Source organism: Poecilia reticulata, chromosome 19 (genome assembly GCF_904066995.2).
Source record: "Poecilia reticulata chromosome 19, P_reticulata-male-v2, whole genome shotgun sequence".
Classification (NCBI taxonomy): Eukaryota; Metazoa; Chordata; class Actinopteri; order Cyprinodontiformes; family Poeciliidae; genus Poecilia; species Poecilia reticulata.
The window spans coordinates 20,989,158-21,003,346 of NC_088848.1; positions in this window are offsets into that span (position 1 = coordinate 20,989,158).

A 14,189-nucleotide genomic window follows, 5' to 3' on the forward strand; every position below is an offset into this window, starting at 1 on the left:
CGTTGCTAATAGGGTTTGAAGGTGGAGAATGTCCACCGGTTCATATTATTGACGCTATCCTGGCAGTATGTCAGGCAATCCAAGAAACCTGACTGGTGGTTTTTAGCGTTGCAGTCCGATCCCTTACGTTACGTGAAAACACAGAAACACACTGTATCCACTTGTAACTCTTCTGTACTATTTTTGTTGTTGTGCTACAATCAGTCCAGGGGCATTTGCCTTTTTTTTCTCTAATTAGGCTTCCTTTTTGCTTGGTCTCTTACTGTTTGGCTCTGCTTTCACCGTAGAGCCACGTGTAGTCCTTAAGGTTGGAGTTCTACGGCTTGAGGTTTGGACCAGATTCTGAGCGTGGCATTCATTCAGTTGTTTGTGTGTCACAAAATTTATCTCCGGGCGATTGTACAGAGAGAACAGACTCATGTTGATATACATGGAAAATTGCTATGGGAACCTTTCCTTTAGCTTGCCACTTACGCCCTCGTGTTTGATTTGCGTCAAGGTGGATGGAGGCTGTTCTTTTTCGACGATATGTCGATTGTGCTGCAGATGCCGTGCACTCATGCGTTCAGTTTATTCGTCTATTGATTAGGGTTCCATAAACTCAAGTGAAAGTTGTTTTTTTTACCCCTCTCCCTTATGTTGTCAGATTAAGTGAAAAGCCAACAATGTGTCAACGGTTACATGAATATTTACATTGAAATCAGAGCAAGATATGGATACCCAGTCACTGCCAAACTGACTCTGAAGATACTAGGATGATATATAAGTTACAACAGCATTTAATTTAAGTATTTTTTTCATTCAATTGAGAAATATTTTAGAATATTGAGTTTGATTTTGTTCTGATATACAACTGGTGTAATTGAAAGCAATGGATTTTAAGCAAAAGTGCTACTCAAATATCACTGCTGATTATCCCATCCTTGTCGAGACGTTCAGTTAATTTTTGTAACTTGGTACATACATAACAATGTCTTCCCACTGCATTAGGCCTCGGTTTTGATCACCATAATGGCAATCGAGATAATTATATATAAAAAAAGATTCTAAATAAATAACAAAAAACAGGTGTACACAATGTGCGCGCAGACATAGAAATCCCCAGGAGTTTAATGATAGATTAAGTTTACAAGATGAGACAATGGAAAATACTGAGTTTATGAGAAGTAGACTAGATTCCAACAGTGTTTTCGGGAAAAATTAATCTCCACTTCTCTTTTACTTAAAAGAAAAAAAAGAAACCGTTTCACAAATAACATACTGTGTTGAAAATAATCCGATCACAATCAGCGGAAAATAAGGTAGTTCAAGCTTGAAGCGGTCACAGGGTTGATTGGCTATTGCTAAAAATCAAGAAGATGTGAAAAATCAAATATTTACATTCTGGATTCCTTAAAAGAGTGTAAAAATACGCTTTAGGTGTTGAAAAGAACCTGCAAAGCAGATGGCAGCTTTAGCATTGCTAAGAGCTAATGATCAGGCATCCTAAAGGCCACCAAACAAGGTAATTAAAGTTATAGGAGCATCTAATGTGCTTTTGTAATAGGCAGTTGCTGCCCAGCTGGACAAGAACTTCATGTAAGCAGACTATCACCATAACAAATCAAGAACTACTTCCTTTCCTCCTTCAAAGTAAGAGTCTCAAGCATAGATGCAAGATGGTGTCTAGCTGAAAGCAGTCATTATATCAAGAGAAGGAATTTAGTAACATCACCAGATGGAGGTTGCTAACAGCAGCTGTATACAGTGCTATGTGACAGACTTCACTGTCACGACATGTTGTGTTTTAATAATAAGCTGTTATTGTTAAAGCCACACATTAAGCGAATGTTTTCCGTCTAGGACCGACTTTTTCTTCTTTAAACGCTATCTTACAAATCTGAGGGTAACCTGTCCTTTTGACAAACTGAAATTCACACCCCTGACCACTTGGGGCAGACATTTTCAACTTTACGCACAGAGTACATGGCAACTAAATCAAGAAAAGAAAGAGAAAAAAAATTCCATCAGAGCATCATCTCTGACCTGGACACTGAACTCAGTGCATCTGTCTGGGAAACGTTGAAGAGTTTGGTGCACCTCTGTGACCACTGCAGGTCACAAACGGGTGCAGCAGGGCGGCATGCTGCAGGATTTCCTCTTGCTGAAGCAAGGATTTACAGGTTCAAGATATCTCAACAGAGAGTCTTGCAGACTTCAGATCACTGCAAGTGCAGAAATGTTCCCTGATTTCAAAACTTTGGCTGAAGTGTCACCTGTAATTCCAGTATCCAGTGAAGTAGGTTTTGTACCGAGATTAGAGTAAGACTCCAATCATTAGCAATCATCAGGCAACTTGTGAAGGCAATTGGTTGAACTCAGAGACATGCGATGGGATGATGTGGATTCTCTGTTCAGCTTGTCCAACTGCATTTAATTTTTATTCATCTTAATAGCCTTTTAAAAATTGACAGGCAAAAGTTGATTGTAATTTGGTATTTTTGACCGCATCAGTCAAATCGACCAAAAAAGTCTGTATAGCGTGACATTTGCTCCCACATTATGGCATATTCTACTGGATTTTGAATTCATAATTCAATAGGCATAAAGGGAAAATAAATGTTATAACATGATATGTAATTTGGCTTCAGGAGAAGCTAGAAATATGTGTATGACGCAAAATGCTGGAGGTTCTAAAGGAAAGAGAACTAGCTAATAATCAAGTCTTTCCATTAATTTTCATTACAAAAATGTCTCTATTGAAAATTACCAAACTCTTCTGATTGATTATTTTTGTTGATATTTTATGTACCAACATGTGACAGATGTAGGGAGGTAATCTTTGTTACACAACACATATGTATGATTCTAATTTAAAAAAAAAAAAATTCAGAATCAACATTTCCCTGTTTATTTGTTCAGTTCTAATGCCCATCAGGGTCCAATCTTTTCCCAATTTAGAGAACCTTCTGGTTCCAGTTAGTGCCCCCATTCAGGAAACTGAGAGACTCCCGTCAAGCTAACAAGACAGCTAGCTAGCTACTGGGTTTTCCAGTCCTTGCCAACTTTGTACTGTGCAGGTGACCCCCTTTTTTTGAGTCTCACAAAGGATACTAAAATATCTGTACGTTAAATAAAAACATTTGTAATCTGTCCTTTTAAAACCATTTGTAAATTCCAACGGATTTCCTTTCGAAATTGGTACAAAACCACATACATTTAGAAGATCTGCATTCCACATTAACTGATCAAATACCCATGATTCCATGAAATCCCTAGAAAAAACTACCCTAATCTAAATAAATACATGAATCATCTGACTTTTATTTTTTTCAGTAATAGACTAAATTCTCCGTGTCTCATTTATTCTGTTACATCTGAGTTTTTAGGCACCTGTTTTAATGAGGTGCCTTTTATCCGACAGCTCAACGTAATTTACGGAAACCTTTCGTAGAATTCGTTGTGAAACGGGACAGTAGTGAGAGCCATCAGTTATTATTTGCTGCTGCATATTTTGTATATTTTATAATGCAAGGCCTGAGTAAGGGTTAAGAACATAAGTACTGCCATCTGTTTTGCTAGGCACAGTCAGTGTGTTTTGCCAGGCCAATCATCTACTGTTGGCTGTTTAAACTATGGAACTGGGAATTTCTTCTGCCAGCCTCTCCGCTGCCAGTGGACCAGTGGACTTGGCTGAATGTGAGTCTTCCTTCATGGCACTTACTGCAGAGCTATTTAGCCAGAGGACTCTGATCTTTAGCAGAAATGCGCTGGAAACAGGACTGCAGGCCGGGCTATAATCTTTAGGAGCATACCCAATGCTCTTGGCTTCGGGTTGAGCTGCTCTCAAATAGCCTCTAATTCGACTAATGCACAGTTTTGGCTCTAATCAGTACAGATGGGGCCTCTGCCAGGGTGTTGCTTTTTTATTGCCATTTTAAAAGTTTTTATTTATGCTTTATCAGTGGTGCTTAACTAGCTAGGATCCACATAAACTACTGTATGTTGTGAGGCACACCAACGTGTACAGTTCAACTATAACTGTGTAAACAGTTATAGGTGTACCAAGATTTCCTAAAGTTATGGTTTCAAAACCACAAAGCCCTTCCTCATACTGTTCCTACATATTAAAGACAGCACGGCCTGTCAGCTGACTAAAAGAAAGCTCCTGCTTCTTCAAAGCAATATGATCAACATCTTTTAAAACAAAGATATTTTAAATCTTTGTGTTAATATCCAACGTTGGTATTTTTACAAAAGGTACTTTGAGAATCTCTTATCATTCCAGATCTAAATACAACTGTTAATAAATACAAAGCTATAAAACGGATGATTCCCTGTGGTGACACCTGAAGGGAAAAGTTTGAAAAAGAATAAGATGGTTACATTTCATTGCAATGGACTGACGACCTGTCCAGGATGTACCCTGCCTCACGCCCGTTGACCGCTGGAGTTAGCCATCAACACGCGGAGAAGCCTGTTGTATAACGGACGGATGAATGGATGGCTACATTTCATAGCCATCCAAAAATAAAGTAGCTTCACTATTCTAAAATTATTCTAAATGAACCAGAGTCATCTTTTCTCAAACTCTGACTGTCGTTAGCGGTACTCAATAGAGGTTTCTTCACGAAATGTAAACAGAATTGGAGTGACATCAGATTCTAGCGGTTGTAAGATTTCTCTTTTGTTTTTGGCAAAGGACCACAAGCTTTTTCTCCTTCTAGAACTACACTTGCTAGTTTATTTTGGTTGAGCTACTGCACTGTCTGCCTCCGTTTGACGCTCCAATGTGCATTTGAAGCGCAGCGTTCACTCCGACTGAACCGAGACCTGGAACTGTAGTCCAGCCAAAGTTCGCATCAAAGTTTGATTGTTTATTCATGCCTACCCAATCGAACCCGGACTTTCTTGGCAAACAAACTATAGAGTTTGACTAATATGTTTTAAATAAGTCTGGTGTGAATGTACCCTTAAACACTGAAAAGAAATGTTTATTAAATGATGTTTTATTATACTATACTGAGTTTATTAAGATACAAATTGTCAGAAGTGCAAATAGCAGATTTATACCACTGGTATCACCAGCACTTTCTTTTGAAATTGATGATATGGGCAATGTCCCAGGGTGGCATGAGAAATGAAGGATGGGAACTCAAGCATCAAATGAAGAAATCCAAACTACCTGTCAGCTGTGACTAGACATTTTCTATTCCTTGTATGTTTGTGCATTCAGTGTTGTTCTCAGTCTGAGTTCTGGCATCATTATCTGTTCATGCTTGCAGCTTTAAACCATGGGGAAAACGGACCATGTGAAGTGACAAAGAACATGTTTAGATCCTTTTGTAATTTAAAAGATGCAAGAAGGATCTACCTAAGAAAAACCTGTAATTTACCGCGTCGTCGTTGGTCAGGAGCAAAAACGAGAGCCACCAGACCCGATGCTGCATTCAACTGGTTCTCGTCTGATTTGTTTAGCGATCCCAGCAAACAACAAAAGAAAGGAAACAGCCTTATTTCAACTATGTTAGGAAACAGTGTGGTTTTGGAGCAGGAGGTTCTGGCTCCATGTTTTTCTTGGTTTACAGTACAATCTAAGTGCATAATGAGAGCCCTGTAAACCCTTGGTGGTGCGGTCAGTGAAAGCTGCCTTGCAGTTAACATAATTAGGGCCAATACCACAGTAATACAGCATGCAGGACTTTTTCACACCACTGGACAAAGCTGACACAACCTCGGCCGAGCAGTTAACTCAAGGGAAGGTGAAACAAGGGACAAGGCAAAGGACTTTGAAATGCACCAACCATACGGAGGAACCGATTTAAACTTTTAAAGTTGAGATTTGTTCTCTCTTCTAATTGTGACCGCAGTTTATTTAGCCTTAAAAAAAAATAATAATAATAATTTTAAAAAAACTCCCAGGGCTTGGCAGACAACCGCTGGCAATGAAGCATCTTCAGACCTAGTTCATTAAAACCCAAACTTTAAATCATCGTGCTCATGCTGCCTTCTTCTTTTTGTTTTTTAAAAAAATAAAAATAAAAATTTTGCTTGGCCTAGACTCCTCACGGCTGAGTTACAGTTGTGCTTTTTAGGGATTCGAGCTGAGCTATAGCAGGGTGGCTTTATGGCATGGCTTTTATACTTGACGCTTACTTGGGTGCAGCATTCTCCAAAACTGAGCCCACGCAGAGGGATCGTATAAATGTCGGTACAGATGAACCTGCTCTACAAGAGCACCTTACAAATCGGCCAGTTTGAGTGAAAGGTGACGCGACGAGTTAGAAGAATTCGGAGGTGCGTGACATTGGGCTAGCATCAAGCTAAGTGTGTCAGCTATGAGTCTATCTTCACTCATCATAGCTTTAGTTAATACAGCGTTATCTGTTTTGTCTCTTGGTGAAGGTTAAAATCTGTGATTTTGTTTTTTTCCCTCACTCTGTGTCCCCCCTGAAGAACTGTGGCGCGCCCTAGAGGAGGTCCACGTCAGCTTTGAGAAGCCCTGGACTAGATAATTTAAAGGTGCAGTATCATATGTTTATTATAGCATAATAAAGTAACTATGTTGGCTTCAGTTGTTACAAAAATGCCATATGACTTAGAAGAAATTTTATTTCCTAAATTAACGCCTTGAAAATTGGGCCTCAAATTCAGTCTTCAATTCAGTTTTGTTTATTTATACTGTGCCAATTCACAGCAAATGCTGTCTCAAGGCACTTTACAAAAAAATCATTACAGTTCAATCGTACTTACATTCCAAGTATGCTCATTTAATTATTCAAAGTAGATTGAAAAGTTTCTGTCTAAGGAAACCCAACAGATTCCATCGAGTCATTGTCCCTGTCTCTTTAAGAAACACCCGCTCTTTCTGAAACTCCGCCTTCAGGAAGTCATGACAACATGGCTCCTCTATTAACCCTTTAACAATGTTTTTACCAGTGTTGCGTTCAAAAGGTACTCATATAATGAGCTTACCAGATGTGCAGTCCCGCCAGGTGTTTGCTATTTGCTGCAGGTTAGTCTGAAGGAGCCGAGCGAGGCAGTTGCAGGGGGAGGGCCGCTCTGTGAGGCGGAAGCTCTTAAACTTGGAAACTGCAGCTACAAGGAGGAGGTTCGTCCTCGAAGGCTGAGCTAGGTCCACTCAGGCGTTTTGCACAGCTGGATGGTTGCCACGAGTGATTCAAGGAGTTCTTAAAAATTCATGAAAGAATCAAGGCAACAATCCAGGTGTGTTGCTGATGAGGAATAACTACCATTATCCAACAACCAACCAGCTATCCACACAGTTCATTTAGAGACCACTAACTGGACAGCCATGTCTTTAGGCTGCAGAACGCCACAGTGTCTGGGGACAAGCCATATATGACCAAAGAGAAAATACAAAACTCCATTCAAAATGGATTCAAGCCCAGAACCTTCTTCCTGCAAGGCAACAGCACTACCCACCGTGCTACTGTGCAGCCAGTTGAAGCAAAAATATCAGCAGCATTATTAATCCGACGACTGAAATTCTTGGAGGGAGCAACTTAATCAGTGCTTCATCAATCAGGATCCAACGTTCTCCGACAGCAGTTGACAGATTAGCGTTGCAGGAGGGATTATTGTCAAGAACCAGAACTTTTCAATTCCGCCCTTCCTGAGGGAAGAGTCTGAATTCTTTCTGTTTGCTCGACAGATGCATTATCGTCGTGGAAAAACGACTCCTTCACAACCAAGCTGACTTTGGACTGATGAAATTAGACAAAATATATCTGGAATTTCAGGGTCCTGTAGAGATAATGACTACCATCTGCTCTGCTCTTTTACCTGACAAGTAACACCATATTAACGATGACTGTGGAGATGTGCTCGCTGTCTTTTTTATGTACAGTATGCACAGTTTAGCTATAGTAACTGTTTCAAGGAAACACTGTCATTTTCCCCTCCCTGCATTTTTTTTCAGTATTTTCCCAGAGTAAAACCAGGGTATGAATGAGGCCAGCCCTGGTAGAAATGTAGTTCTTATTCATTTGTACAAAACGTTTGGATGGAATTTTGTGTAAGAAGAGTGCTAAGGTAAAAATGTTTTCAGTATATGTCCTGTAATCTGTAGAATATTTTCTGTAATAGATGTTTGATTTTCTGATGATGCGACCAAACAGTTTTACAGAGGTGTGACCAAAGCAGCGTAGCAACAGTTTTCAGTCAGAGGCTGCTTCAGATTTGTTGCAATACATACTGCTACTGTAGATTTCTCCAAGTTCACTTAATGGAAACACGGCAACTTCGGAATAAACTCTTTTTGTTTTTCACTACAAAGTTTTGGCACTAGGATGTTTTTCTTTTTCTTTTTTTTTTTTTTTTTTTTTGCCGTTCCAAAATTGGCTTACTTTGTAAAACTGCAATGGAAACACCTTTGTCACGTCACACAAGTCACCTGGTCAACAACCATGTTTTTTAATGACTTAATGCATGATCAAATGTATTCATGTGTGATTTTTATTGCGTTTCTTTTTTTTTGTAGACACTGCGATTGCGAAATTGTGTGTTTTCCAACATTAGCGGAACATAGACAAAAGCAGCTACTGACTCTTTAAAGATAGTTCGGTGATGTCAGTTATGGCAACATTTTAATTTCTCGTTGGGATCGAATTAAATAGAATTTGTTAAAGAGGAACAAAATCCTTAATTCAAAATTAATGTTTTCGGGTTTAAAACTGGTTTAAGTACCTAACAGATTATTCAGAAATGACAAAGTGCTGCCCTTTGTGTTTGTGGTTTGGGCCTTTTGAGGAGACGTCTCCCACACTGTTTATGAAATACTTGTGAATTATGCGAACTTCCTCTGACTCTGAAGGGATTATATTACAATTTCAGAGTAAACGCTGTGAAATAACAGGATTAGAGCTTGAACACCAGGATGTAATCCTGACTGTAGCTCTCCTTTTTTCTTCTTCTCTCCTCTCCTTGGATGCAATAGTACATGTTGGGGAATCCTTTTACAATTTATTACTGTTGCACCTTTCTGTGAATTTAGGCCACAAAACCCATCTCCTTTATGCTTCTCGGAGTGTGAAACAATATTAAGTGTTAGATTTTTAATCACCTTATTCATTTAATTATTCATTCCCCACTTTAAACTTGTATTTATTTATGGTTTTTAGAGAAGTCCTTGTATGATCCATGTTGTCTTTGTGTTTTCTTGCTATGTTGGGCAATAGTTATTTTTGTTGATTATAAATTTTGATTCTTTATTTCTTATGAGTTTTAGCTGATGTGTAATTGTGCATTATTAATAGAAATACACAAACAAAACGCCAAATTTTCTGCTAAAAAGTGTGATGGAGGTCAAGAATTCACCCTCCGGTTTGATTTATTGATTTGATTTATCAATATAATATAATCACTACAGATGAAAACTCAAAACTGGGGATGTTTTCTAACTGGCTGGCCTGTGTAACTCTGCCTCTATCTGCACATGTGAGTTTATTTTATCAATATCTTCCTCTCCTAAGGGGAAAGCAAAGACAGGAAAAGCATTCATTCGTGATCATTTCTTCCAGTTTACATTATGTTTTGCATTTTGTATTAAACAATGTTGCAACTGTTGGTTCTTGAAAAGATGACGATTTTTCGAAGGCCAGCCCATGTGAATAAAGAGCCTCATTTGAAACGATAAACACAGGTAGAACCAACATCTTACATACTTTAATTGCTACAATGAACTAAATGCAAAAAAATATATATAAATAAAATAAACTATCAGTTTAAGTCACCAAAAAAAAAAAAAAGACATAAAAATCTTGTTCAACTTTTTTTTTCATTTATAAACCTAATTCTTACAACCTTGGCTGCTTCCCCCCGTCTTTCTGTCATGCCGGGTGATTTCTTGTGTTTCTAATTATCACTTTTTATTAAATCTTTCTCTGTTTTTTATGGTTTCTCTTCAAGTAATTATTATGTAGAGCCTTCTGGAATGCACTCGCTCAAGTCGTGTTTATACGACAAACCCGGCTCGTGTTTTTGATGACTGTATTGCATCCAGATGATGGTTTGCAGAGTAAATAGACAGAGCAGTAAACTCCTGGCAGCGTTACGTCATGGGGAGGTTTCTTCTTTTCGGTTATCCCAAAAAGTTGCAGGCTTAGAAGACATCTTGCTGAGGTTTCCCAAGTTCAAACAATCCCTGCTTTCTGCTCCCTAAGAAGCTAGTTTGGTTTAAATTTAGAGCATCTTTTTTTTGTTTGTTTTGTTTTGTTTTTTTGGTAATTTACCAATATAATAGGAGTATTTTTAATAATATAGCTTTGGACATTGAAAAAAATTGCGGCGATGGTGTCTATCCTAATATATGGAGGTCCAAATAAATAATAGAGTTTTACTAAACATATGAATGAACAAATGTGGCACTGACCGTCGCACGTTTTTAAGAGATGGGGTCATTTTTGTGTGTGTGTGTGTGTGTGTGTGTGTGTGTGTGTGTGTGTGTGTGTGTGTGTGTGTGTGTGTGTGTGTGTGTGTGTGTGTGTGTGTGTGTGTGGTTTTGGGAACTGACGATCTGACGGGATAAGCTCCCCCCATTTGGTTCACTTTAAATGAACTCTAGTTTGTTTGCATAGAAAGTCCAGTTGTAGGATTTCTCTTTTGTCTTTGGTAAACGGCCATGAGCCATTCTCCCACTAGCACAAGACTTGCGCATTTGTTTTGGTTGTATTTTACCCAGAATGCCCTGAGTTATGATTTGCTTCTGGCTTTTGAAGCCAAACTGAGACCTAGGTTTTTAGGCAGACCAGAGCTTGTTTTTTGGTCCACTTCAGAGTTTCATTTTGCATTCACACCTCCCCCCAAAAAAACTTTCCAGGCAAACAAACTGGAATTCAATTAAAGCTGACTAAACCTGTTTGGTCTGAATGGTACCCTATGCCTCTTCTTAGGAAATCTGATTATTTTAAGATTCTGTTTTTGCAGCTCATGCTGACCTTCAGTTAGAATCAGGTCCCCAGTTGCCCAAATGGCAAACCTCAGTATTTAACTTTGATCCAAGGCTTCTTCAAAGATTCCTTCCTTCTGACATTGTCATTTTATGATTGGAAAGGAAGCCCAATAAAGTAATTGAGAGCTACAAAAAGAATTGGGCAATAAAAAACTGTTAGAGTATATTTTTTGCTGTATATTTTTTGTTGTTGAATTTAAGAATGGGGTCAAAAACGGATCCCAGACACCATGGACAATAACAGAAAGCTAACAGTGTACAGCTGCTTTTCAGGGACAAAATGTGAACCAATTTGAGGGGTATGAATCACTTTTGATGCCGTGACAGCTTATTGGCTCCTATTAAATTCCTGCAAGGACAGTTGCCTGCTGCATCACTTAGAAGTTGATAGGTAGCATAAACATACAAACAAAAACAAGAACAAAATCAGAATTTAAATCTGATGGTTTATTGCATATTCTTCCTTACGGTCAAAAGATCTTTGGAAACTGCTAAAACAAATTAAAGACCCTTCACCATCAACATCTTGACACAATCAACACAACCCGTTTGGTTCGGATGGCAACTTCCACCGTTTCTCCAAAGCTGTGAAACGTTGGATGACCCTAGAGCCCCAAAATGAAAACCACTAAAGTCCCATTTTTTTCCCTTCCCTCCACCCTGCCTCGCATCTGACAAGCCCTCTGGATGTTTAAGTTAGTGTTCGGCGCTCACATTTCACAAAATGTGCTAAGCTTGTAACAGCAAGGGGCGCGCAGAAAAGACAACTCTCTGCAAAATAATCAGAACCAGAAGCGAGCTCCCTGCAGACCCCTCTGCTCGGTGCGCCGCGTTGTGCCGTGGATTCGACGTGACCCGTGCTATTCAAGCTCAACAGTAACTACATTCGCGGATGACTCATCTGCTCTTATTGTATTTGTTGAGTCACGCAGTAAAATCTCATGTTCCTCTCACATTCGCTGCCACATAGTCATGCACCGCATTTTATAAGACACAGTGAACTGGCAACGTCGTGGGCAAAAGCTATCTCCGCCTTTAAGACTTCATTGACCATGAAGGCAGTGCTGAACTTTGGACGGGGAGCAGCGAGGCGCATGCCAAATGGGTCCCTCGGTCTTGGAAGAAAAAATGGCACCGATGGCTGTAATCTTATGTGATCTGTTGACTTGATATGATATGAAGAAAGAAAAGAGAGAAGAGTCCTTTGAACAAAGGTAAAATCACAAATCTCCAACTTTGTGTGTCTTTCCAAGAGTCTCCCTGGAGGACATCTTTGGTCTGTGTTCTGATAAAAATCTTTGTTCCATTTCAGGCTGAGTTTACGGCCTCTAACAGAACAGTTTATAGGCATTTTAGCGCTGGCTTCTGCTTCCTAGCTATGACATTTACATACATGACATTTTGAACCCATTTTGGACCGTCCACAATCACTGGAGGGCATGGAAACATAACCCCCCTCTGTCCAAGTTCTCCAACCCAACAACCTCCCTTTTCTTCTCCCCTGCTCCTATAAAGCAGCTCGTTGGCTGCATAGCTGGCAGGCTACTTTGTTTTGCAAAAGTTTTCACTCCTTCTTGAATTGCTGCTCATTTTGTCACGCTACAACGATCTTCATTTGCTTTTTTTTTTTTTTCCAAGATGTTAAGAGAAAGTGGTGTGTGGTTCTGAGGTGGAAGCAAAATCTCCCAAATTTATACAAATCTCGAGCTACGTTTACACGAGGTCGAGCCTGGAAACTGACAGAATTTTCAGATGTCGATTGGGGGAAAAGTTCCACGTTTAGATGACATAAGTTAGCTGTAGTTGTCATGCCGGGCCACTAGATGGCACTGTCATGTTAGCATGTCACACGCTTTTGATCCTTACCTTCCACCTCACTGGCTTCTACTTTATAGAAAACAGTCACCTGTCTCCCATATTCCTCATCAGCAAGGATATTATTAACTAAAACTACTGAAATAAGACAAACATTTTTGTTAACTTAAATAAAAATGGTACTTATCTTTCGGTAGAATAAACCCTACAGCCGTGTGTTCTGCACACATGCGCTGTTCCACCTGTGGAGTCGTCACACCTGGTGTAGGGTGTGGTTTACAGAAAACTTTCCCTCACACCTGGTTTCAAAAGGTGGCGGTGTGATAGACTCCAGCCTCTGAGGTTGTCTAAATGAGCAACTGGATCCCCGTAAAAGGTCCTGGAGTGGGTGAAAGGCTGTTTGGTGTCAAACTTTGAACAGACAAAGATCTCCTCCAACAACAGAGGGAGACTTTTGACCGTGCAAAATTGCTGTTATTAATTAGTATAAATACATTTTTAAGCCTTTTCCTGGGTTGTGTTTTGAGTTTGGAATGCACAGGAATATGACAAGTTCTGTGCAAGAGGAGACTAACTAGATGCAGTTTCAGTTTCTCCCTGTTGCGGTAGAGTTGGTATGAAAAGCAAAATTAAGTTATCAGCTATGAGTCAGACTAAAATTGGAACCACAGCTCAACTTTGGAAAATAATTTTCCAGTGTCCTGTTTGAGGCTCCAAAAGTTATGATAAACTCAGTGAAAGGATGAATGTGTGTGGACTCTCCTCTTTGCATGTAAATCTTATTAATTTTTCTTTAAAGGGGCGGTATCATGTCAAATTGACTTTTTTGACAACCGTCATTATGACATGATGTGGCAACCGTTCAGCTGTGCAAAACGCCTGGGTGGACCTAGCCCCACCTCCGAGGTGAAGCTCTTCCTCAGAGCTGCAGATTCTACGTTTCTAAGCTTCCTCCTTACAGAGCAGCCCTGCCCCACTCAGATCCTTCAGACTAGCCAGGAGCAATTAGCAACAACACGGTTCTGCTGAGCTCATTATGCTAGCTAATTCTCTGAAACGCTGTTAAAAACGTTGTTAAGGGGTTAATAGAGGAGTTATGTTATGATTTCCTGAAGGCGGAGTTTCAGAAAGAGCAGGAGTTTCTTAAAGAGAGGGCCAATTTCAAGGTGTTAAATTACAAAATAAAATTCATTTTACATTATATTTGATATATGCTGCATTTTTTTGACAACTGAAAGTAACATAGTTACTTGATTATGCTATAAAAATTTCACTATGTACTTAGAAAATACATAAAACTGCCATTTTAATGTTTGAGTTGTGTTTTATTTTCACTCAGATACCTTTTGAGATCTCATCTTTTTTCTAATAGTTTTAAAATACTAAACCTTCTCTATCCTTATGCATCAATGACATTTTGTAA